The sequence below is a fragment of the Mizuhopecten yessoensis genome, unplaced genomic scaffold (assembly GCF_002113885.1).
Source record: "Mizuhopecten yessoensis strain PY_sf001 unplaced genomic scaffold, ASM211388v2 scaffold4373_2, whole genome shotgun sequence".
NCBI lineage: Eukaryota > Metazoa > Mollusca > Bivalvia > Pectinida > Pectinidae > Mizuhopecten > Mizuhopecten yessoensis.
Window position 1 is genome coordinate 641,769 of NW_018405514.1, and position 26,237 is coordinate 668,005.

Genomic DNA, 26,237 nt, shown 5'->3' on the forward strand with positions numbered 1-26,237 from the left:
ACAATTTTACTCTAGACCATCAGCCAAACATTCTATATGACAATTTTACTCTAGACCATCAGCCAAACATTCTATATGACAATTTTACTCTAGACCATCAGTCAAACATTATATATGACAATTTTACTCTAGAACATCAGCCAAACATTATATATGACAATTTTACCCTAGAACATAAGCTATAGTTCATTACAAAAATTGAAAATAAATGTATTCTCTGGAACCAATTTTCAAAAAGATAATTCAAAAACATCAATTTTGTTCTAGGTCCAGAAATTGTTTTATAAGAAATGTTTGGTCACAGGTCTTTTTAAACAATATCCAGTCTGGAAAACAAAACAATATCCAGTGTGGAAAACTGGTCTAAGTTTCTAATGCGAAATTGTTGATTAAATGTTCACAGAAATGATTTGATGATCATTGGTCACCAATGACAATATACTCGGGTGTGTGATCAGACTTTTATCATCTTTTGGTAACAGACCTTATTTAGGTTTAGTGTGCCACTACTTTTCTGCTGTATACAGACTTTAACAAGTTATTTATTCTCTATTAATTTCATAAAAAAAACTTTTTGTAGGTTTCAGGCCTTTTTTTTTTTAGATAGTTTGATTTTTTTTCTTTCCCCCTGTGATGATGCCGAAGTGTATTATATAACAAACATCATGACTGGTTGTTCAGTGGTTAAGATTTCTGCTTTATTATAAAGAGGTCTTGGGATCGGGTATCAAATCTTTATATCATAGTACATGTATTGTAGAAATGTTTCTTGTAATCCTTTATGCTATGGTCAATTAGCAAGAGATTCCAAGTCAGAAAAGTGCTGAGTTAATTGGAACTCTTCTCTGTTGGAAATACAACACAGAGCTCTGGGACACTCTACCTTAATTAATGGTTATCCCAGTCTTCATTTTTTTTTTTTAAATACACAAAATGTAGGACATAAAATTGTATCTAAAAAAAGGCGGGTGTCATTTCTAGAAATTCGTTAAGACATGTTCTCCCAAAACAATTGTGTCTGTATTAGGAAGAGAAATTTTCACCACAATTAAACTTCACCTTTTTCACCCTCATTAATGACGACAAATTAACCACAACAGTGAATATTTGTATATAAGATAAAGTGAATGGTGAACTTAATACTGTGCGAATAAGGATTTTACTGGCTATTTCACAGTGTAGAGTATTAATTTATGAGGAAAGTCCAGAGATGTGAATATTAAACAACTTCATTTAACATATGTTATTTGATGAAATGCATCATTTAAAGTAAAATCTTAAAATCATGTCATCACTAAGATGTTTAAATATCAGCTTAAATAATGCAAAGTAAAAAGAATCTAACAAATTGAAATTTATGACTGCTGTCTGGAATGTAAATTAGCTGTAAATCTTTACAACACGACTTAATAAGGTATATCTGTGAGTACAAACACGTACTTCACAGCTCCACCAGACCTAGCTTTTAATCAAAGATCCTAAATATGATTTTGAATAGAAAAATGTGTGCAGGTTCCACCTGTTGGTGCGGGTGATTAGCAGACTCACTATGGTGTGTGTATAGCTGAGGTTGGGTAATATCAGTGAATGATGTTTGTGTGGATAGCCTGATTATTTGTACAGCAAAAACAAACAGATAACTGGTAACTTAACACATGCAACAATCACTGCTCCAAAAGGCAAAAAGGACCTGTTTCTATATGCACTCCCCACAAAAAAACTATTGGACCACTTCTCTGTCAGCACAACCTGCCTCACCATCATATGCAAAAGGCAAAAAGGAACAGTTTAATTTTGTGTATCCTTTTTTCTCTCTCTATTCTTTTTTTTTTAAACTTTTATAACTCCCTTCTCTTTTCTATTATGGAAACCATTAATCCTTATTTTTCTAATATGGGGACCGATAATTTTTATTTTCTATTATGGGGACTGATAATCCTTATTCTTCTATTATGGGGACCATTAATCATTTTATGTCTGTTGGTGTTATATAGGGACCGGTAATCAGTGTTTTATTGGTGGAGGATGGTAAAGGCATGATCGGATCATAATTTGTAAGAATATCATTGCTTCATCAAAACTCTCATTTCTTGTATTGATATTTGATGGTGACTATGAGTGGTATGGTGTGGTGTGACTGTTTACCTGTGTAACCTACAGATGAGGATAAGGTAAATATGTTAACGCTCTCAAAAAAGATTTGAAAGAAAGGTTTAACTGCTGTTAAGCCATGCATGAATACCATGTCAGATTATCGCTGACTGATGTTGAGTCTTACGCCAATTATAGTCTGCAGGGATGTGAGACATCAGCGGATCCCAAACACTAATGTGTTACAGGTGTAAGTAACATCCTATTATCAAAACACTGAAGGCATACTTATAGTAAAAGGTGTCATAGTATACAGGTATCACAACACACCTACTGTAGGTGTACCTATACACTGTATACAGGTATCACAACACACCTACAGTATACAGGTATATCTATACACTGTATATAGGTATCACAACACACCTACAGTACACAGGTGTATCAATACACTGTATATAGGTATCATAACACACATACAGTATACAGGTATATCTATACACTGTATATAGGTATCATAACACACATACAGTATACAGGTGTATCTATACACTGTATACAGGTATCACAACACACCTACAGTACACAGGTGTATGTATACACTGTATACAGGTATCACAACACACCTACAGTACACAGGTTTATCTATACACTGTATATAGGTATCATAACACACATACAGTACACAGGTGTATCTATACACTGTATACAGGTATCATAACACACATACAGTATACAGGTGTATCTATACACTGTATATAGGTATCATAACACACATACAGTATACAGGTGTATATATTCACTGCATATAGGTATCACAACACACCTACAGTACACAGGTGTATCTATACACTGTATATATATGTATCATAACATACATACAGTATACAGGTGTATATATACACTGTATATAGGTATCATAACACACATACAGTATACAGGTGTATCTATACACTGTATATATGTATCATAACACACATACAGTACACAGGTGTACTTATACACTGTATACAGGTATCATAACACACATACAGTATACAGGTGTATCTATTCACTGTATATATGTATCATAACACACATACAGTATACAGGTGTATATATTCACTGTATACAGGTATCACAACACACCTACTGTATACAGGTGTATCTATTCACTGTATACAGCTATCACAGCACAGGTGTAGAGTATAAGTGTACATATACAGGTAGTTTAACGGGTAACATCTATCCGACCTAGTTTGCCATGTTTGATGGAAAATTACAAGGTGGGCAGAGATCATTATCTCACACAAACTCAACTTTTAATTTCTTTAGATGACACACTCATCCAAAAATTCTTCACCTGAAAAAAACTGTCTGTATAATATTACCTTGCATTGTGCTAGGTGTATAATTTCACAGTCAGTAAGCAGCATGTACAAGGTAGAGAAGTAAGGTATGATTACAGCTTTTACATAGCCATAAATCAATAAAAGAAATACATTATACCTATGTCATACAATAATCCTAAATACCCTCTTTCTGTAGAATTGAAAGTTAAAAGAGCCAGAATATTGGAATTTATATCATTATTCGGAATACATTATAAAAACCAAGTGTGAAATATAAGGCCTCTATTATAGGGTTAGGTAATAGACAGACGTGTTTGGAGGATGTGACCTGACTCTGTGGAAGTATAGGGACTATCACCATGCATAATTAATTTACAGATAGGTGAAAAATAGTCTGTCATTTTTTAATGGAGAAAGTAGGACTATAAATCTTGTACACATCATGTCACGAGAAACAAAGGTCACATGATACGTAAGCCTACTTGTTCTTGACCTTGACCTCATTCTCAGTTGCTAGACAACTGAACAGAGAAAAGTGTAAGAGTCAAAAAACAACATTATATAGCAATAGCTGCAGGTATCTGTATTCTAAACACAGTATGTTGAGTTTTATTTGATAATTTTTGTTTGTTCCTTTGAACTGGTAAATAAGAACAGAACATAAGAGTAAAACAATACCAGCATTTGACCTTGAACTGTGAACTTGAAATAAGAAACCTAAGAATTTACAGTTACTATTTATCAGCTACAGTAATGTACAGTTACTATTTATCAGGGTAACTACAGTAATGTACAGTTACTATTGATCAGGGTAGCTACAGTAATGTACAGTTACTATCGATCAGGGTAGCTACAGTATTGTACAGTTACTATTGATCAGGGTAAGTAAAGTAATGAACAGATACTATTTATCAGGGTAAGTAAAGTAATGAACAGATACTATTTATCAGGGTAAGTACAGTAATGTAGTTACTATTGATCAGGGTAGCTACAGTATTGTACAGTTACTATTGATCAGGGTAGCTACAGTACTGTACAGTTACTATTTATCAGGGTAAGTAAAGTAATGTACAGTTACTATTGATCAGGGTAGCTACAATAATGTAGTTACTATTTATCAGGGGAGCTACAGTAATGTACAGTTGCTATTGATCAGGGTAGCTACAGTAATGTACAGTTACTATTTATCAGGGCAGCTACAGTAATGTACAGTTACTATTGATCAGGGTATCTAGTTATGTATCGGGTTAGGTAAGTCAATGTAGAGAAACAGGTAACAGTGGTATGTAGCAGGAGAGAAATGTGGAGGGAGGAGGGTGGGGCTCTCCTGTACACCAATGTAACAGTGGTATGTAGCAGGAGAGAAAGGTGGAGGGAGGAAGGTGGGGCTCTCCTGTCCACCAATGCATACAGCCAAGATTGACATACTGATAACATATTTTTTATTTCCAAAAGGTCAAAGGTGATGGATGATGGTATGGAGAAGAATCTGTGTAATCTTGTGGTGACACTTTGTAATCACTGCTTCCTGCACAGATACCATTTATCAAGCCTTTATTTACCGTACTGTCACTTTAGTATAAATTTAGAGATTCAAACAGATAACAAACAAATAAAAAACGTTTGTGGGACATACCTGGAAATCATTGCCAGTGTAAGGGAGGAAGGCGTTTACTGGCTGATTATCCTAACTAACTGCTCATGTGATCCTTGCCTACCTGTGCTTCTGGTTCAGAGGATAATCAGGGGAAATGTTACACCACTTTAGCCGAGACAACAACTTGTAATGCTGTTTAAAGTCCTACTTTCATTCAACATGGAATCCTTTCAACTGTAAATAATTGAAATTAGATTTGTAAACAGCATCTAGTCATGTATATACTGAGGTCCTATTCATACCGAGGCTAATAATCTTCTACCTGTAATTGTTAAATCAAATGATATGAAAAAAATCCTATAGGAACAGGTTTAAAACCAAATATTTCTTCATAAACAAACAGGCACCAGCATTGTGTTTGATTGGTGGGATTTATTGCAGTTGAGGTATACAGGTTCACTAGTACAAAGGCACTTACTCAGTACAGCTCAACTGTTGTATATATCACCTTGGGGGACCTTGGTATCTGCTCCATGTATCTTTAACCCAGATATCTCTACTGCTCACTAACCAGTGTTACTGGCCATGACCTCAAATGACCTTGACTAACTACTGACCTAAGGTCAGTTGGTCAATATTACGATTAATTTATATCCACATCCCAATGGTGACATTTTGTTTCTTTTTCAAATCAATAAAAATGGTATAATTTGAGTCCAGTTTGTTGTTTGTTTGAGCCCCAGTGAACACCTTGAACCTTTGATTTCCTAAATCAATAAGAGTATGCCTGTCTCAGTTGCCTATGACATAGCCACCAAGTTCCTGCACTGCAGTGTGACTGACAGATCAACACTGCTAGTACTCAGCACCTCGTCAGCATCCACTACTAACAAAAATCCTCATAAATACATCTTAACACTGCTTTTCTAACTACTTCCAAAATTTATGGGAAAGTTTACAGACATGCAAGTTTTTAGAATTTAGCTTCCCCCCAACCCCCAAAAAAGAAATTTTATTAAAGAAAGAAATGTAACAAGAGATCATGTTTTTTAAAGAGTCTGTTGCCCCCAGCTGTCTTGGTATGATAACAAAGGGATACACAGGTAAACTGTGTTACACCATAACTGTTAATAACAACCACATCCTATTACAACAATACATGTATGCCATTCCAATCTTTCATTTTTCTTCAATAGAGAATTCTGCAAGAAATTGATTAATGTTGTACAAGACATAAATGACATGAAATGTTATGTTTTCATGTGAGGAAGCTACAAGGGCGAGGTGTGATAGAGGCAGATATAGAAGGCAAACCACAGGGTAATGGATGGTGGCCCGGACAAACACTTTTTGTTGTACCAGATCTAGACAGGAGAGTTGGCTTGCCTATCATGTGACCCACAGCGGCAGTTACAGAGATAGGGAAGCCGGATAATTGAGTAGCAATTTGCTGCCGCCTGCTATAAACTCCTCACAAGCTGTGTTACCAACTATGTATACCGATATAGCAGGGGACATTCACTTACTGCAGTAGCCAACAAGTGCACACTTCACAAATTGCAATGAAACAAAAAATAATGAAAATGGATTTCTTATGTAGTACATAAAGGATAGGATGTCTCATTACCCACAAAGGTATAACAGTTATGAACAGATACATTACACACATCCTTCTGTGAAGATTTATAGCGGCAGAAATATTAACAGAAACATAACACAGATCCTTCCGGGAAGATTTACAACACTATACAACTTTACACATATAATGTACAGCAGCTTTGAAACACAATGAGAAAACAGAATCATTGCTACAATTTATTTCTCTTCACATAGGAAAATCTAATCTGACAATTGGAAATACTGAATTTCAGGATTACCAGTAAAATCGTGTAATGAATCTCAAATCATTGATTTCATAGTCACTTATACTGATTCTGCAGTATAAGTTTTACTGTTGTTTACTGCAAGAACAACTGTTACTTAAAAAACACATTACTGTTGTCAGCAATCACTATACTGTCTTACTGTTGTCAGCAATCACTACACTGTCTTACTGTTGTCAGCAATCACTATACTATCTTACTGTTGTTAGCAATCACTACACTATCTTACTGTTGTCAGCAATCACTATACTGTCTTACTGTTGTCACCAATCACTACACTGTCTTACTGTTGTCAGCAATCACTTTACTGTCTTACTGTTGTTAGCAATCACTACACTATCTTACTGTTGTTAGCAATCACTACACTATCTTACTGTTGTTAGCAATCACTATGCTGTCTTACTGTTGTTAGCAATCACTACACTATCTTACTGTTGTCAGCAATCACTACACTATCTTACTGTTGTTAGCAATTACTACACTGTCCTACTGTTGTTAGCAATCACTAGCAATCACTATACTGTCTTACTGTTGTCAACAATCACTATACTGTCTTACTGTTGTCAACAATCACTATACTGTCTTACTGTTGTCAACAATCACTATACTGTCTTACTGTTGTCAACAATCACTATACTGTCTTACTGTTGTCAACAATCACTATACTGTCTTACTGTTTTTAGCAATCACTATACTATCTTACTGTTGTTAGCAATCACTACACTGTCCTACTGTTGTTAGCAATCACTATACTGTCTTACTGTTGTCAGCAATCACTATACTGTCTTACTGTTGTTAGCAATCACTATACTGTCTTACTGTTGTTAGCAATCACTATACTGTCTTACTGTTGTTAGCAAGCACTACACTATCATACTGGTTTTTTATTTGTGGAAAAAAAACCACCAGAATATCTTACTTTTAATAGTCAAACTAAGACCAGAATATCTTACTGTAGTTAATAGTCAAACTAAGACCAGAATATCTTACTGTTGTTAATAGTCAAACTAAGACAAAAATGTCTTACTTTTGTTGAAATAGTTCGATATTTGTTAACAACAATAACTAGAACATTTTATGATATTTGTTAACAACAATAACTAGAACATTTTATGATATTTGTTAACAACAATAACTAGAACATTTTATAATATTTGTGAAAAATGGAAAACTAGTGTCTCGTATCGCTGTTACTTTTGGAACATTACCAGAAAATCTTACTGCTGTTATGAGTGAATCGGGAAACACTAAAATAATTTAAAGTTGTTATTTTTGAACAACCAATTCTAGAAAATCTTACTACTGTTATCAGTGAAGCCCAAGACAGTAAATATTTTACAGATGTTATGTATGAACAACAAAGATCAGGAAATATTACTAGTGTTAAAAGTGAAGTGCGAAACACTATATACCTTACAATTGTTATTAGAACAACAAACATCTAACTAACTACCTTAAATGTTTGCATACCTAATAAATAGTAGAGTTCTGTTTGAGTTTCTTTTTCTTTTCGGCTGGGGAGGAAGAGCCTAGAAAAGTTAATGCTTAAGTATATTTTGTACAGTTCTGAAATCTCAGTACAACATGTTTCTGGGATTCTAATAATTTTCAACTCTCTGTCACAAACAAAATGTTTTCCTGGCCTTTGTTATTCTATTATGAACTTATCATTATGAAACTTGTAAATACAGTTCTGAACTCTATCACTACAAGCCAACAAACCACCTATTTGTATCGTTCTGAACTCTCAGAATGAAACCCTTTAGTTGTCTGAGGTTTGGATAATTCTGATTTCTGTCAGTAAGGAAGCAAATAACCGTCACAGATTTGTATAAATCTGAACTCTATCATTATAGAAGGAGCAAACTTGTCTCAGATTTGTATAAATCTAGAATATATCAGTACAAAAGCAAATAACCGCCTCAGCCTTGTATAATTCTCAATACAGAAGCAAATAGTTGTCTAAGATTTGTATAATTCTAAACTCTCCAATGTCAATTTAACCTCACCAATTATTGGATTTTTTCCACATGAAATCTGCGTAGGAATTGGTACATCAGGAAGTTGAGGCTGGATACCCACTAGATCCTCTGTTATTGATTTGTCTTCTGCGGTAAATAAACTTGTAAGATGCGTTCTTAAGATTAAAGTCCTGAAATATTACCTAAAAAAGGCAAATGCTTGATTTCCTGTTAGAGTACAGCTTTATTGCCCCCAAAGGCTTTTGCATGCTTTAGAAAACCTCACGAAATGTAAGCAAGCACCATTCGGTATTGGTTGTATTCAGATTTTTAATTCTATCATGTTTTCCTATCTTCTATGTCTTTTATTGAATTCTGTAAATGTGCAATTTTCAAGAATGTACTCTTTTACTGCATGCAATAATTTTTAAGAAGAATATTATTTGTTCCTTCAGATGTTAAAATAGTTGCGTAAGGAGGAGGTCACTGTACGACAGTGTCTTTCAGCACAAGTTATAGTTGTACATGTAAAATTCTAAATATAAAAGTTAAAAAAAATAGAGATATGTTTGAAGTTAGATTATAACTACAGGAATGAAATCACCTAAGTATTAAACAATATCAATTACAAAATATATACAATACACACTTTACAGAGGTTTGTGTGAGTACTAGCTAAGTTGGTGAGGAATTTGACTTTTAGGGGGAAGGAGGGGCAGTATGAGTCAATGACCAAGGGGCTATTCATGATAGAGGTAGTACAATGTATGATATATGTAATATCTTTCAAAGTTAACAAGGATTTCAAATCATCATCAACAATTTGATTTTGCAGTAAGAGCAGAGATTATGAGTGATATAAACATGTTTTTTTGTAACATATTTTTTTCCCTTACAGAACTCTACTGAAGCCTTCCTCCAAGTAAAGGGACACAACTAAAAATACCAGGAAGATCTGAGGTAGGTGTGTAACGTGTATAACAGGTAGATATTGTCAGTACAACCTGTCCGGTCTACAATGTACAATAGTGTAGGCAACATCCCATCACCCAACTCTCGGCCATTCAGCTAACCTGTCAGGTCTACCTTTACTGTGTACATCATTCTCTTCCTGCTTTTCACCATCCTACATGTATGATACCATCCTTAAATACTGACTGCTTGATCCATACCTAGGATTCTTGTCCATTACCCCGCTCACTTGATTCCTGTTCTAAACAAACCTATGATTCCCCTGTGCCATCACTGTCCCATTTTGTTCCTCATCCCATCATGTATCCCCCTCCAACCAAATCTTTCCTCCCATAACAGCCACTCCATTCTCCCTCATGGCAACTTAGAACCAGACATAACAACCAACGGAATTGTTTTACCCTGTCACACAACAAATAAGAAAACATCAACAATCACTGTAATCACCATCAACCTGCTATATCAGTGTAACAGGTAAAACACAGCACCATCAACCTGCTACATCAGTGTAACAGGTAAACACAGCACTATCAACCTGCTATATCAGTGTAACAGGTAAACACAGCACTATCAACCTGCTACATCAGTGTAACAGGTAAAACACAGCACCATCAACCTGCTATATCAGCGTAACAGGTAAAACACAGCATCATCAACCTGCTATATCAGTGTACCAGATAAAACACAGCACCATCAACCTGCTATATCAGTGTAACAGGTAAAACACAGCATCATCAACCTGCTATATCAGTGTACTAGATAAAACACAGCACCATCAACCTGCTATATCAGTGTAACAGGTAAAACACAGCACCATCAACCTGCTATATCGGTGTAACAGGTAAAACACAGCACCATCAACCTGTTATATCAGTGTTACAGATAAAACACAACACCATCAACCTGTTATATCAGTGTTACAGGTAAAACACAACACCATCAACCTGTTATATCAGTGTTTCAGGTAAAACACAGCACCATAAAACCTGTTTTATCAGTGTAACAGGTAAAACACAGCACCATCAACCTGCTACATCAGTGTACTAGATAAAACACAGCACCATCAACCTGTTATATTAGTGTACTAGGTAAAACACAGCACCATCAACCTGCTACATCAGTGTAGTAGGTAAAACACAGCACCATCAACTTGCTATATCAATGTACTAGATAAAACACAGCACCATCAACCTGCTACATCAGTGTACTAGGTAAAACACAGCACCATCAAATCTGCTACATCAGTGTACTAGGTAAAACACAGCACCAACAACCTGCTACATCAGTGTACTAGATAAAACACAACACCATCAACCTGCTACATCAGTGTACTAGATAAAACACAACACCATCAACCTGCTACATAAGTGTACTAGATAAAACACAGCACCATCAACCTGCTACATCAGTGTAGTAGGTAAAACACAGCACCATCAACTTGCTATATCAATGTACTAGATAAAACACAGCCCCATCAACCTGCTACATCAGTGTACTAGATAAAACACAACACCATCAACCTGCTATATCAGTGTAACAGGTAAAACACAACACCATCAACCTGTTATATCAGTGTACTAGGTAAAACACAGCACCATCAACCTGTTATATCAGTGTACTAGATAAAACACAGCACCATCAACCTGCTATATCAGTGTACTGAATGAAACACAGCACCATCAGGTCTATAATTGTCCAGAACTGTTTAGCAGTATAATACACCTGAGTGAATTTATCTTAATGTGATAAAACATTCAATTACAGACTAAATGTGTTACGTCAAAATTGATGAACTATTTGGAATAGAGGAATATTTGAATGTATATATAGTTACCAGGTCTACAAAAAACTTTTATTCTCAAATTTTGCAATGATTACAAACAAATATTTACACAACAAACATTTTTCAGTACTGTGTGAAACAGCATCATTTATAATCTAATGATCCAAATCCTGTAAACACACACTGTCACTCACTGCATCATCATATCCTGCCCTGATGGTAATCGTGGCATAGGCAATTTATACTGCATAGAGACCTAACTATGTAACAATTACAATCAGCTGATTGCCTAATTATATAGCTAATTGATCCGAAAGCAGGAAGTGGTAACTTGAGTGACAACATTCTGGTTTTATGCAGTGTTTGACAGTTCCATAGTGGGGCACACTTCCACATAATCATAGCTGTTCTGTGTTTATTTAGGTTGGCGAGAAATGTTCTAATGTGGAATTAAGTTGTTAGAATTGTCATAACTGGCATGTGGAAGACATAACATGTAGTTAGGGCAACACTGGTGCTCATGTACTACATACTGATGGTGTTCTTGGCTAAACCTCATCAACTGCTAATGGAATACACACAAATCATACGTTATAATTAAGAAAGGGTCTCTCATTATTTAATGACATGCTTTTGAAAAAAAATATAATGTAATATCACTTGACAAAGCAGTTAACTGCTGTTTGTAACAACATCTGCAGGTTTGCTTGCTATGCTCACAGCCATATACATCAGATGACAGGTTCTGTGGTTCACAGTTATAATAACATTATCAGAATTGGCTTAAGGATTCTGAAGAAAAATATTAATTGTTTGAAACAAAAATCCTACTTCTCATGGACAATGTAGGTGACTGTACTTGAGTACGCTTGGACAACTTGGACAACGGTTTAACAGACACTGTGTATGTAAGGGGGGTTTAGTAGGTAGGACTAGAGTTCCCTTGACCATCAGTAACACACTGAAGAGGAATTAGAATTAAGCATTTTACTGTGAAGCGGTAAACTATTCTTTATTAGTTGTTCAGCAGTAGAAATCTGTGATAGATACAGGCTTTTACCTTCACTTTGTGTTTCCTAAGCTCAGGCTTTTCTCCTGACCTTGAGAATGACCTCCAGATATATTATCAAGTTTATGTTATATTTCTCCTTTAAAATATAACTAAATTGATAAACATATGTAGTGCTAAGAGAATACATACTGGTGATCCTAGTAAGTGTTTACTAGGACAGTTAAAGCATATACAGACAAATAAATTTCTTTTGATAAAAATGGCTAACAAATGGAAAGGATAGATATAAGAGATAAAAAAATACCACCATGAAGGGCAATAGCGGAGACTGCCATAAAGAAACAATCCGAGACATTCGTAACTACTTATCTTTACAAAAATACACTCCAATAGGCTAGTCTATAAATCCTCATGTTCAAAGACAGAATATTTACTTTGAAAAGAGAAGTCGAAAACACCTGAGCGATATATATCAAATGACTCTCCCAGGTAACACCCAGACAAAGTGCACAGGTGGAAAATGTGTGCCCTCTCCACCTCCAGTGAAACACAAAACATAAAGTAGTTAGAACCCATCTGATCTTTACCTGCTGCCGCCTAATTGTCTGCTTCATCACTTAAAAGTAGTAAATACAATCTATAGCTACACTGCTATACATCTATACAAATGTAGTGGTAAATATAATCTATAGCTGCACTGCTATACATCTGTACAAATGTAGTACTAGATACAATCTATAGCTATACTGCTATTCATCTATACAAATGTATTAGTAAATATAATCTATATCTACACTGCTATACATCTATACAAATGTAGTAGTAGATACAATCTATAACTACACTGCTATACATCTGTACAAATGTAGTAGTAGATACAATCTATAGCTACACTGCTATACATCTATACAAATGTAGTAGTAGATCCAATCTATAACTACACTGCTATACATCTATACAAATGTAGTAGTAAATATAATCTATAGCTACACTGCTATACATCTATGCAAATGTAGTAGTAGATACAATCTATAGCTACACTGATATACGTCTATACAAATGTAGTAGTATATACAATCTATAGCTACACTCCTATACGTTTATACAAATGTAGTAGTAGATACAATCTATAGCTACACTGCTATACATCTATACAAATGTAGCAGAAAATATAATCTATAGCTACACTGCTATACATCTATACAAATGTAGTAGTATATACAATCTATAGCTTCACTCCTATACATCTGTACAAGATGTACTACGACAGAAAATATTTCTTGTATACTTATCAACTGTCAAATATCTCACTGTTAGTACCTGTCTCAAGGGTAAGACAAATAAGATATGTAAATGTGATATTCACTTAGGTTGGTCACATCAAAAGGATATCACATTACAACTTCACCTAGGTTAGTCACATCAAAAGGATATCACATTACCACTTCACTTTGGTTAGTCACATCAAAAGGATATCACATTACCACTTCACTTAGGTTAGTCACATCAAAAGGATATCACATTACCACTTCACCTAGGTTAGTCACATCAAAAGGATATCACATTACCACTTCACCTAGGTTAGTCACATCAAAAGGATATCACATTACCACTTCACCTAGGTTAGTCACATCAAAAGGATATCACATTACCACTTCACCTAGGTTAGTCACATCAAAAGGATATCACATTACCACTTCACCTAGGTTAGTCACATCAAAAGGATATCACATTACCACTTCACCTAGGTTAGTCACATCAAAAGGATATCACATTACCACTTCACCTAGGTTAGTCACATCAAAAGGATATCACATTACCACTTCACCTAGGTTAGTCACATCAAAAGGATATCACATTACCACTTCACCTAGGTTAGTCACATCAAAAGGATATCACATTACCACTTCACCTAGGTTAGTCACATCAAAAGGATATCACATTACCACTTCACCTAGGTTAGTCACATCAAAAGGATATCACATTACCACTTCACCTAGGTTAGTCACATCAAAAGGATATCACATTACCACTTCACCTAGGTTAGTCACATCAAAAGGATATCACATTACCACTTCACCTTGGTTAGTCACATCAAAAGGATATCACTACCACTTCAATTGGGTAAGTCACATCACATGGATAAACATCACACTAGCACTAAGATTAAGTAAGTCATATTAAATACACTACCACTTAATTTAAGTAAGTCATATCAAAAACATATTATTTACAACTTAGATTAAGTTAAGTCACAATAACTATCAGTTAGATAAGTTAAGTATAATTACATACCACACTAACACATACATTAGTCATTAAGTCATATTAAATACATGTCACACTAACACTTCAATTAGTTAAGTCATACTAAATACATGCCACACCATCACTTAAATAACCTAAGTCACACAATTTTATTAAATATATACCACACTAACACATATATTGATTAAGTCATATTAAATATATACCACACTAACACATATATTGATTAAGTCATATTAAATATGAGCCACACTATCACCTAGATTAGTATGCTAAGTAGATAAGATACCGTACTTCCTTGTACAATAAATCTCATCATTGTGAATCCAGATCACCACAAAGTTATTGAAAACTGTCAAGATCAGATGTCACACCACCAACTTACACCAATATGATTCATCAGGGGAATTGTTTATATGAGACTACTTTATATACCACTCCTAAAGTAAGATCTAACCAAGGTCATAAAATAACAATCAAGGTCACAATAAAATGTCAAGGTCACCCTCGAATACCAGGATGGTTTACATGGACTAGTCAGTCAGGCACCTGTAATATAGGGCACATTGGACACAATTCCAATACAATCAGTCACTTCCATTATATTGGTTATTTTTCTATTTTATTTCTGTCTGTCTTCAGTAATTACAGCATTCTTTAATTCAGTTGATTATTGTACCATCATTCTAGTTTGTATCTGTACTGCTCGACCATACATTAACCTGTGTATAAAGGACACATGTATGTGTACATCTATAACAGGTGTTGGTGAGGTCAGCAGAGCTTGGTATCATGGGGTTGGCTAGCAATACCTTGACCTGTGTATAAAGGACAGCCATGTGTATAAACAGAGAGAACAGAGGCTGTGTGTCTGTGCTGACTGGTCATACCTTGACCTGTGTATAAAGGACAGCCATGTATATATACAGGGAGAGGCTGTGTGTCTGTGCTGACTGGTCATACCTTGTCCTGTGTATAAAGGACAGCCATGTATATATACAGTGAGAGAGAGGCTGTGTGTCTGTGCTGACTGGTCATCCCTTGCCCTGTGTATAAAGGACAGCCATGTATATATACAGGGAGAGGCTGTGTGTCTGTGCTGACTGGTCATACCTTGACCTGCGTATAAAGGACAGCCATGTATATATACAGGGAGAGAGACGCTGTGTGTCTGTGCTGACTGGTCATACCTTGACCTGCGTATAAAGGACAGCCATGTATATATACAGGGAGAGAGACGCTGTGTGTCTGTGCTGACTGGTCATACCTTGAGCTGTGTATAAAGGACAGCCATGTATATATACAGGGAGAGAGACGCTGTGTGTCTGTGCTGACTGGTCATACCTTGACCTGCGTATAAAGGACAGCCATGTATATATACAGGGAGAGAGACGCTGTGTGTCTGTGCTGACTGGTCATACCTTGAGCTGTGTATAAAGGACAGCCATGTATATATACAGTGAGAGAGAGGCTGTGTGTCTGTGCTGACTGGTCATCCCTTGCCCTGTGTATAAAGGACAGCCATGTATATATAAAGGGAGAGAGAGGCTGTGTGTCTGTGCTGACTGGCCATAAATTGACCTGTGTATAAAGGACAGCCATGTATATATACAGGGAGCGAGAGGCTGTGTGTCTGTTCTGACTGGCAACACCTTGACCTGTGTATAAAGGACAGCCATGTATATATACAGGGAGAGAGAGGCTGTGTGTCTGTGCTGACAGGTCATACCTTGACCTGTGTATAAAGGACAGCCATGTATATATAGAGAGGCTGTGTGTCTGAGCTGACTGACCACATTTTGACCTGTGTATAAAGGACAGACATGTTTATTTATACAGGGAGAGAGAGAAGCTGTGTGTCTGGGCTGACTGACCACACCTTGACCTGTGTATAAAGGACAGCCATGTGTTTACATATAAAGGCTGTTGATGAGGTGAGGAGAGCTTGGTATCATGGGGTTGGCTGGCCATACCTTGACCTCCTATTAATTTCTGTACTGCTGGGTGAGGAACCCAATACTTTAATAGATTTCTGTTGTCACTTGTTGTTGAGGCTTATCTCCAAGATGGTTTCCAATATTAGCATGCCTAAGAATGTAGAGGCCCAATAAGGATCTGTAATCACTAACATGGCTGTAATTATACATCAGAATGATGTCGTTACATTCTTCTTAATATTTTGATGAAGTCACACAAAACTCACACAAATAAATGGTAAAAAACCAAGATTGACTTGACATTTAATGACTGACTAATGTTCTAACAGATATTGATCTACTGCCACAAGACATTTAATACTTCAATATATTTAATTACACAAAACAAAAGGTCCCACCCTATGGCCTGTTACACATATGGTAAAAACTGTATTGCTTTAATTTCCTTTTATCACATTAAGGACTGCTGGCAAAACCTAGAGAATTCTTTACTTTGTTTCTTCAAAAAAGAGCAACATTGCGTTAATTTCAGTTTTGATAAAACTGTAACACAACTGGGCCAGGGAACTACTGACCAGTTAGACTGTAACACAACTGGGCCCGGAAACTACTGACCAGGTAGACTGTAACAAAACTGGGCCAGGGAACTACTGAACAGGGAGACTGTAACACAACTGGGCCAGTGAACTACTGAACAGGTAGACTGTAACCCAACTGGGCCAGGAAACTACTAACAAGGGAGACTGTAACACAACTGATCCAGGGAACTCCAGACCAGTTAGACTGTAACAAAACTGGGCCAGGGAACTACTGAACAGGTTGACTGTAACACAACTGGGCCAGTGAACTACTGAACAGGTAGACTGTAACACAACTGGGCCAGGAAACTACTGACCAGGTAGACTGTTACACAACTGGGCCAGGGAACTACTGACCAGGGAGACTGTAACACAACTGGGCCAGGGAACTACTGACCAGGTAGACTGTAACACAACTGATCCAGGGAACTACTGACCAGTTAGACTGTAACACAACTGGGCCAGGGAACTACTGACCAGGTAGACTGTAACACAACTGGACCAGGGATATACTGACCAGGTAGACTGTAACACAACTGGACCAGGTAACTACTGACCAGGTAGACTGTAACACAACTGATCCAGGGAATTACTGACCAGTTAGACTGTAACACAACTGGGCCAGGGAACTACTGACCAGGCAGACTGTAACACAACTGGACCAGGGAACTACTGACCAGGGAGACTGTAACACAACTGGGCCAGGGAACTTACTGACCAGATAGACTGTAACACAACTGGGCCAGGGAACTACTGACCAGGTAGACTGTAACACAACTGGACCCGGGAACTACTGACCAGGAGGACTGTAACACAACTGGACCCGGGAACTACTGACCAGGAGGACTGTAACACAACTGGACCAGGGTACTACTGACCAGGTAGACTGTCACACAACTGGGCCAGGGAACTAGTGACTAGGTAGACTGTCACACAACTGGGCCAGGGAACTACTGACCAGGTAGACTGTAACACAACTGGGCCAGGGAACTACTGACCAGGTAGCTCAGTTGGTTAGAGCTATAGTGTAATTGTAACATTTTGAAGCTCAGAAAAATGTTGTTGATTTTTTTGTTATTTTTCATTTCAACTCAGTTTTTTCCCTTAAAGTTCCACAAGATCTGTTATGTGGTTTTTTCCCCAAGAAATATCTTATCAAAATATAGTTATCCACAAATAAAGTTTTAAATGCATTGTTACAAATTTTGGCAAAGGTATGGGGCTCCGTAAAGAAAATACCTTGTCTTTCCTACCAATCAAGTCATAATATTTATAATTCAAAAACATGTAGATCTGAAAAGTTATCACCAAGGCAACAGTGTAAGTAGTATTCATATTATGTGGGGTAAACATTCTAAAGGAATTGGACTTTTATGCAACTTCCTTCTGTTTTTAGAAGGTCAAACATATACCTCTCACACTCAAAACTGTTAGTTCCTAGTAAAGGCAGTATCTCCCTTTCTCAAAACAGCTAGTGCTTTCTAGTAAAGATGGACAGACAAACATGTACCTCTTAAACTCTGAACAATTTGTATGTCCTTGTGCTTTCTAGTAAAGACGGACAGACAAACATGTACCTCTTAAACTCTGACCCATTTGTATGTCCTTGTGCTTTCTAGTAAAGACGGACAGACAAACTTGTACCTCTTAAACTCTGAACAATTTGTATGTCCTTGTTTTTTCCAGTAAAGACGGACAGACAAACTTGTACCTCTTAAACTCTGAACAATTTGTATGTCCTTGTGCTTTCTAGTAAAGACAGTCAGACAAACATGTACCTCTTAAACTCTGAACAATTTGTGTGTCCATGTGCTTTCTAGTAAAGACAGACAAACAAATTGTTCAGAGTTTAAGAGGTACAAGTTTGTATTTTCAAGTTTGAAAGCTTGTGCTTTCTAGTAAAGACGGACAGACAAACATGTGCCTCTTAAACTCTGAACAATTTGTATGTCCTTGTGCTTTCTAGTAAAGACAGTCAGTCAAACATGTACCTCTTAAACTCTGAACAATTTGTGTGTCCTTGTGCTTTCAAGTAAAGACGGACATACAAATTGTTCAGAGTTTAAGAGGTACAAGTTTGTATTTTTAAGTTTGAAAGCTTGTGCTTTCTAGTAAAGACGGACAGACAAACTTGTACCTCTTAAACTCTAAACAATTTGTATGTCCTTGTGTTTTCTAGTAAAGACGGACAGACAAATATGTACCTCTTAAACTCTGAACAATTTGTTTGTCTGTCTTTACTAGAAAGCACAAGCTTTCAAACTTAAAAATACAAACTTGTACCTCTTAAACTCTAAACAATTTGTATGTCCTTGTGCTTTCTAGTAAAGACGGACAGACAAACATGTATCTCTTAAACTCTGAACAATTTGTATGTCCTTGTGTTTTACAGTAAGGACAGGTAGCTGAACTTACCATGTTATGATTTTAGGTCTTTCATTGAAATTCAATTTTTCTGTTTATAAACTTTTAAACAATTACAGCCATGTTGTCTTATATAAAATCATTTAACTTTTATACATATCATGAACTTATGTTGTTTTTTTTATTTACGGAATATGAAAGTCAAGCTATATACAGTCACAGCTAGAGTTGCAGCTTTATCAAATTAGTAGACCTCTTCTCCTGTCAATAAGAAGTGGTCTCCAAAGATATCTCTGGTGACAAATTCTGTTTGCTGGAATTATAAAACATGGCATTTATGAAAGCAGTCTAGCAAAAGACGTAGTTATCTCTTGAGAGTTTTCGATCCTAGTAATATGTCAAAGGAAGGTTAAATATCCTTGGAATCCAACAGCGTAGACCATATGAAAGTGAACGTAGAGACCATAATCCAAGTGATCATTTACAGTTGTAGAATAACCATCAGCAATGCATGTCCCTCATGACAGACTTTAGCGAAAATGTCCGTCGTAAATTTAAATTTAAACACATTAAATAAATGTGTACAGTCATACACTGTCAGAAAAATCATTGGTATGTGAAAAAAAAAATGTATTATAAGATACAGATGGCATAGACAAAACTTTCAGATCAGGGTGATATTAGATATATCAGAGTTCAGATACATGACCACTTAACTGCCTTGGGACTAAATGATGATCAGGATAAGCTGTAATCCAGGGCGATTGGAGTGCAATAAGGAAGTTGGACCTATAACCTGTTGACTAGTGGACATAGTTCCAGACTGTAAGTAAGGTGACCATATAGTCGGGTGGTGTCAGCCTCGTCTGACCAACAACCATTATGGGCCTCAGACAAACATTCACACTGCCACATTGTGAAATATTGATGAGACATCAGTCCTACACGGATAGGTCTCCTCCTCATGTTTATGAGATATATCATGAATAGGGTCAGACTGCACATAACAACAGTATACGGCCTGAGGAGTCTCCTGAGGGCTGCCATGGCCCGACCCTCCTTCCTCCCTCAGGGATCTGCTTATGAGGCAAACGACACAAGCTGTCAAACCTCTCCATAAAGACCCTGTTTGGAGGCAGTTACACCACAGTGTCTATCAAATCAGTCCATCAATAGATTTATCTGATGTTTATGACAAGACAGTGGAGCCATGTAACAGTTTTTATTCACTAAAAGGAATACAATGTTTGAAACACATTTGTATTATACCAACATGTCAGCTATTAAATGTCTCAGATCCAGACTTTGATCCTGGAAGTCAGTGACTAATTAACAGTCTTATCAGAAGTACAAATTGTTATAAAGCTATCAGTCAAAGATAACCCTCTAAATAACATGTTTATAGTATCAACACTCTTCTTTCCTTGATTGTCAATAAATGATTGTGAGAATCAAAGTTTATAATTGATTTGTCTTTTGATGGGTACTTTAGACCAAGAAGGGCTTGTATGACTACACACCAGTGTGGTATTCACCACACACTGATTTTATATCTATAACATATTTGTTGGCAAACTTGTTGAAAAAATTAGTAATGAAAGTATGGCACTCTTCGACTCCTACTACTTTCTCCTCCCACTTGTCTACACCCCTAGGTGTAGTTCCCTCCTCCTCCTAATCCCACATCATCCATTTAATCATCCTCCTCATCAGGAGCCAATGGTGTCCTCCTCTCTCATCTTTTTGTCTCTTTCTCAGCTCTCATTTCTAAACTTCCTCCTCAAAAACTCCCTGTGTCCTGTCCCTTCTTCTCATTTCCAACTTTCTAATTCTCCTCACCCACCACCAATTCTCCCTCCTCACATTCACCCCCTCCTTTGCCCCTCCTGTTTCTCTTTTCCCCTCCCTCACCATCCCTTCATCTCCCTCCCCAAGCCTTCTCTTCCTCCTCCCCATCCCCCTCCACGTTTCCTTCTGCTATCCACCGTTCCTATGACCTGAACCAGTACAGAGAAATTGACAGACATCTGGGCTTCTTATATTTTCTCTGCATAACTTGGACAGATGGTGATAGCAATTAGCACAATGAATCACACACAGAGTCTGGCTTAAAATTCAACTAATTCTGTGTTTAATGCATTGTAAATTCTCACAAACTCTGCTCAATTAGTTACAGACATATAAAGACATTGTAGCTAGGACAATGAGCACACTGTTTTTGTCCAGTTACACACACACATGGAGGATATTTGACATGACCTGTTCTAACAAGGGTGTGAATGGAGCACTCTGACACAACATCAGACCATCCATGGTATCACACTAACTATACTTCAATATGATGATAAGCAAGTTCTCATATTTTGATTGAGATAATACACAATATTGGAACTTGATTTAAGAAGGAACATTAACTGAATGTAATAAAAAGGTATAAAATACAAAGCTTTAATCTTCTACCTACCAAATATCTCAATATTTGAAGAAAAAAAGAATGGTTTATGACATTTTGAACTACCCGTGTAATTTCAAACACATGTACATATGTTTTCACATGACAATGTAAAGTGAAGTGTACTCTCTTCCTGGTAGGAGGAATGACTTGACAGTTATATAAGATTGGGCTGTATCACTAAGACATTGTAACACCACTATGGGCCTAGTGTAATGGGTCAGAACTGATGAGGCAGCATGCAACAGTTATGGCAGATAAATACTAGGAAACATCTGTAGGGTGGCTTCTAGCAGGAAAAGTGGACCAAGTTTTATCTCATCCAGCCCATCTACAGAGTGTGTTGTGTGTGATGAGGCAGTTATAAAGCTGCTGTTTCTAATATCATGACAATTAAATTTACACACCAGCTTGTATTGGATTGTCCAGCTTGAGATACCCATTGAGAGCCCCACTGTCAGCTATCAATAGATCAGTCTACTATTTACTCTGAAATCCAATAAAGCTTGTCCTGATATGATGCCCTTACTGGGGCCCCTGGTGATGCTATCAAGACATCAGTGTGGTATACTAGTTATCAAGTCATGTACACAAAAATCAATACATTTACTAAATGTTTATACTTGCTTCTCCTGTGAACAGGTATTTATCCATTACCAGCAAATATAACCCAGTGACCCTTTGTAAGTTTATTGGCAGGCCAGCTGTAGACTTACCTGTGGCTATTGTTGCCTGTGGAGGTTCTGTGGGGAGTGTAAATACAGCTTACTAATGAGGACTACTGGAGATAGGTGTAAAGTAGTCACCTCCATAATACAACAATCTGAATCAGGAACCTCTCTATATCATATACCTCTATAATACAACAAACAGGAACCTTGCTATATCATAAACCTCTATAATACAACAACTAGGAACCTCTCTATATCATATACCTCTATAATACAACAACTAGGAACCTCTCTATATCATATACCTCTATAATACAACAACTAGGAACCTCGCTATATCATATACCTCTATAATACAACAACTAGGAACCTCGCTATATCATATACCTCTATAATACAACAAACAGGAACCTCGCTATATCATATACCTCTATATTACAACAACAAGAACCTCTCTATAGCATAAACCTCTATATTACAACATCAAGAACCTCTCTATAGCATAAACCTCTATAATACAACAATCAGGAACCTCTCTATATCATATACCTCTATAATATAACAACCAGGAACCTCTCTATATCATATACCTCTATATTACAACAACTAGGAACCTCTCTATATCATATACCTCTATATTACAACAACAAGAACCTCTCTATAGCATAAACCTCTATAATACAACAATCACGAACCTCTCTATATCATATTCCTCTATAATATAACAACTAGGAACCTCTCTATATCATAAACCTCTAAAATACAACAATCAGGAACCTCTCTATATCATATTCCTCTATAATATAACAACTAGGAACCTCTCTATATCATATACCTCTATAATACAACAACCAGGAACCGACATGTACTTAAGAACATCTCTTTATTATATACCTTCATAAAACAAACAGGAACCTACATACACTAAAAAACCTCTCTATATCACTTACCTCCATAAAACAAGAACCTCTTTTCAATAAAGTACCTCCATAATATGACCCAACAGTCCCAGCACATACCTAAGCTTTAAGAATATATTGTTAAAGGGTCTATGTTTTGTCGTTCATAAATAGAAACCTGTCTATATTAGACACCTCAGAATATAACCATCCTTCATAATTAGAAACCTGTCTATCAGACACCACCACAATATGACAGTCCTTCATAATAGAAACCTGTATATATCAGATACCTCAAGAATATGATTCCTTCATAATTAGGAACCTGTCTAAATCAGACACATCCACAATATGACATGTCAGTAACAATCTATCTACCTTTAATGTTAAAATAATTCTAGGATATGTGTTGAGTTCTGTCACCCAGGTTTCACAGCAATATAATTACGATAGATAACTGCTTCAGCCAGTTATACTTACTGCTGAAGTAAGCACTAATAGTTCAAACCGTATTTGTATCCAGAATTGTAACACAAATTACATATAATGTCAAAGTGCAGGAGTTATCTCTCCTATCTAAGGTAGAAAAGGGAGGGGTGTGGGACACTTGAAACCCCCCTCCCCTGACTGTTGTGATATGGGTAAAGATCAAGGATGATTGCATCACTGTGTCAGGTGCCATCGAATGTCTAGAACCATCTATCTATTACCCTGTGGACATACAGCAGAGTTGCATGGAGAATTGTAATTCTAGATGTACTTAATATCAAGACCAAATTCTTTATTCATTTAATTTCTCCGTTACAACCATGGTTACATAAAAAGTGGGGGCAGCAGCAATGTGACTTGTTTACCAGAGAAAGACTAATTTAGTCACAGGTAACATGGCTTCTCGGCACGGCCCAGATATCGACAATCAATGGAAATATTGCTTCATCAATGATTTAATGATTAACACGGCTATGCAACATTGCATTTGTGGTGATAATGGCTACCCATGGTATCTTGTCATTACATATATTATGAATGTAACCAGAAGATATAAATCTAAGTTAAGTGCCTGCGTTCGAACTTAGGAAAAAAATGTGTATGGTAGTAAGTATGTTGGGGCATGCATATTTCATGTGAATTGATAACATATAGGATACTGAGGGTATCATGTACCATATCTATGACATCAAGGCACACACACTATCAAGTGTTACACTTGAGAGCTTTACGTGTTTGTTTTACGTAAATCAGTAATATTCAATTTACAGCTATGAGGTGTGCAGGCATTACAATCCTGTTACGTCAATGTCTACTCACAGAGGAGATAAACCGCAGCCCTGCGATAGCAGGCTAAAGTTCTCTAACAAAAAAATATCTTAAGAACTCTTTTAATGACTCGTGTGTATCATAAAAAAAAGAGATGAAAAATACCTTTCAACCATCTTCAATGTGTATCATGGTATTTGAAAATACATGTACTTAAATAGTTATCTCCCCTTCCACTCTTCACAAAATGAGCCTCCAAAGTCAATTTTGCATGTAATTAAGCTGTGATGTGTAATTCAAATCAGGACTCCATATCATATAACTCTTCAATCTTGCACCATCCCAAAATCTAAGTGTGTAGGTTACAACTGATCCTAAAGATCTACAGGAAGTTGTTCTCCCGGCACCAACAGCGTAATCAGGTGTGAACCGAGTCTACCTTAAACGCAGGCCCAGTGTAATTACATACTCTCCTACCTGTAATCCTTCCCTTTCATTTATTGTATTGCATTGTTATTCTGATGTCTCTGTTTGATTTTTTTTTTTTAAATCACAGTTTTTATATAAATGTATCATATATTACAAGCTTTTTATTTTGATGCATCGTTTCATTCAAAATGACCTTCATACAACCTTAATTATCATAAGTGTCAGCAGATAATTACAGAAGATGACAGCACGCCTTATATAGTACACACAGTTACATAATGTAATGAATGCAGATCTTGAACCAAACAGTGAAATCAGCATTTCTTACAAAAAAGGTACATAAAGGTGAGCCTACTCACACAGAGTTAGGGCAATGTGTACATAAAGACTTACATTATTAGTGAATGATTAATGTCTAGATAAAGCATGGTCTGTTGTAAAGTATGATATGTGAAGATAAACAAGAGGCCCATGGGCCTTAACGGTCACCTGAGTCCTACAGTATTTATTTTTGTTGTTGAAATATGTACCAATTTGAGTAAAAAATAGTTAAGTATAATGTTAACTTAACTTTGTCAGGACCATGAGCTGATCATTCCTAGACCGATTTTAAATAAGATCGGCCTATTAGAAATTGTTTTTAAGTTTAGAATAGGTATTTACAAAATAGCGGCTGTGGTGGCCATATTGGATTTCTGATTGACCTGAAAAATAACAACACTTTGTCAGGACCATGAGTCGATCATTCCTAC

General features: G+C 36.4%; 1 protein-coding gene and 1 long non-coding RNA gene across 7 annotated transcripts in view; one reads left to right on the forward strand and one right to left on the reverse strand.

Moving 5' to 3' along the window:
• The window catches only part of LOC110448903 (zinc finger MIZ domain-containing protein 1-like), a 233,241-nt gene that overhangs the window by 107,220 nt on the left and 99,784 nt on the right, over positions 1–26,237 (forward strand). For all 6 annotated transcript variants that reach the window (XM_021495396.1, XM_021495403.1, XM_021495399.1 and 3 more), the window contains one exon: positions 9,762–9,823. The gene's annotated coding sequence lies outside the window, so the exon portion shown is untranslated. The remainder of the gene's footprint in view (positions 1–9,761; positions 9,824–26,237) is intronic.
• Positions 1–26,237, reverse strand: part of LOC110448906 — a 93,320-nt gene that overhangs the window by 30,241 nt on the left and 36,842 nt on the right. The gene's annotated exons all lie outside the window — the stretch shown is intronic.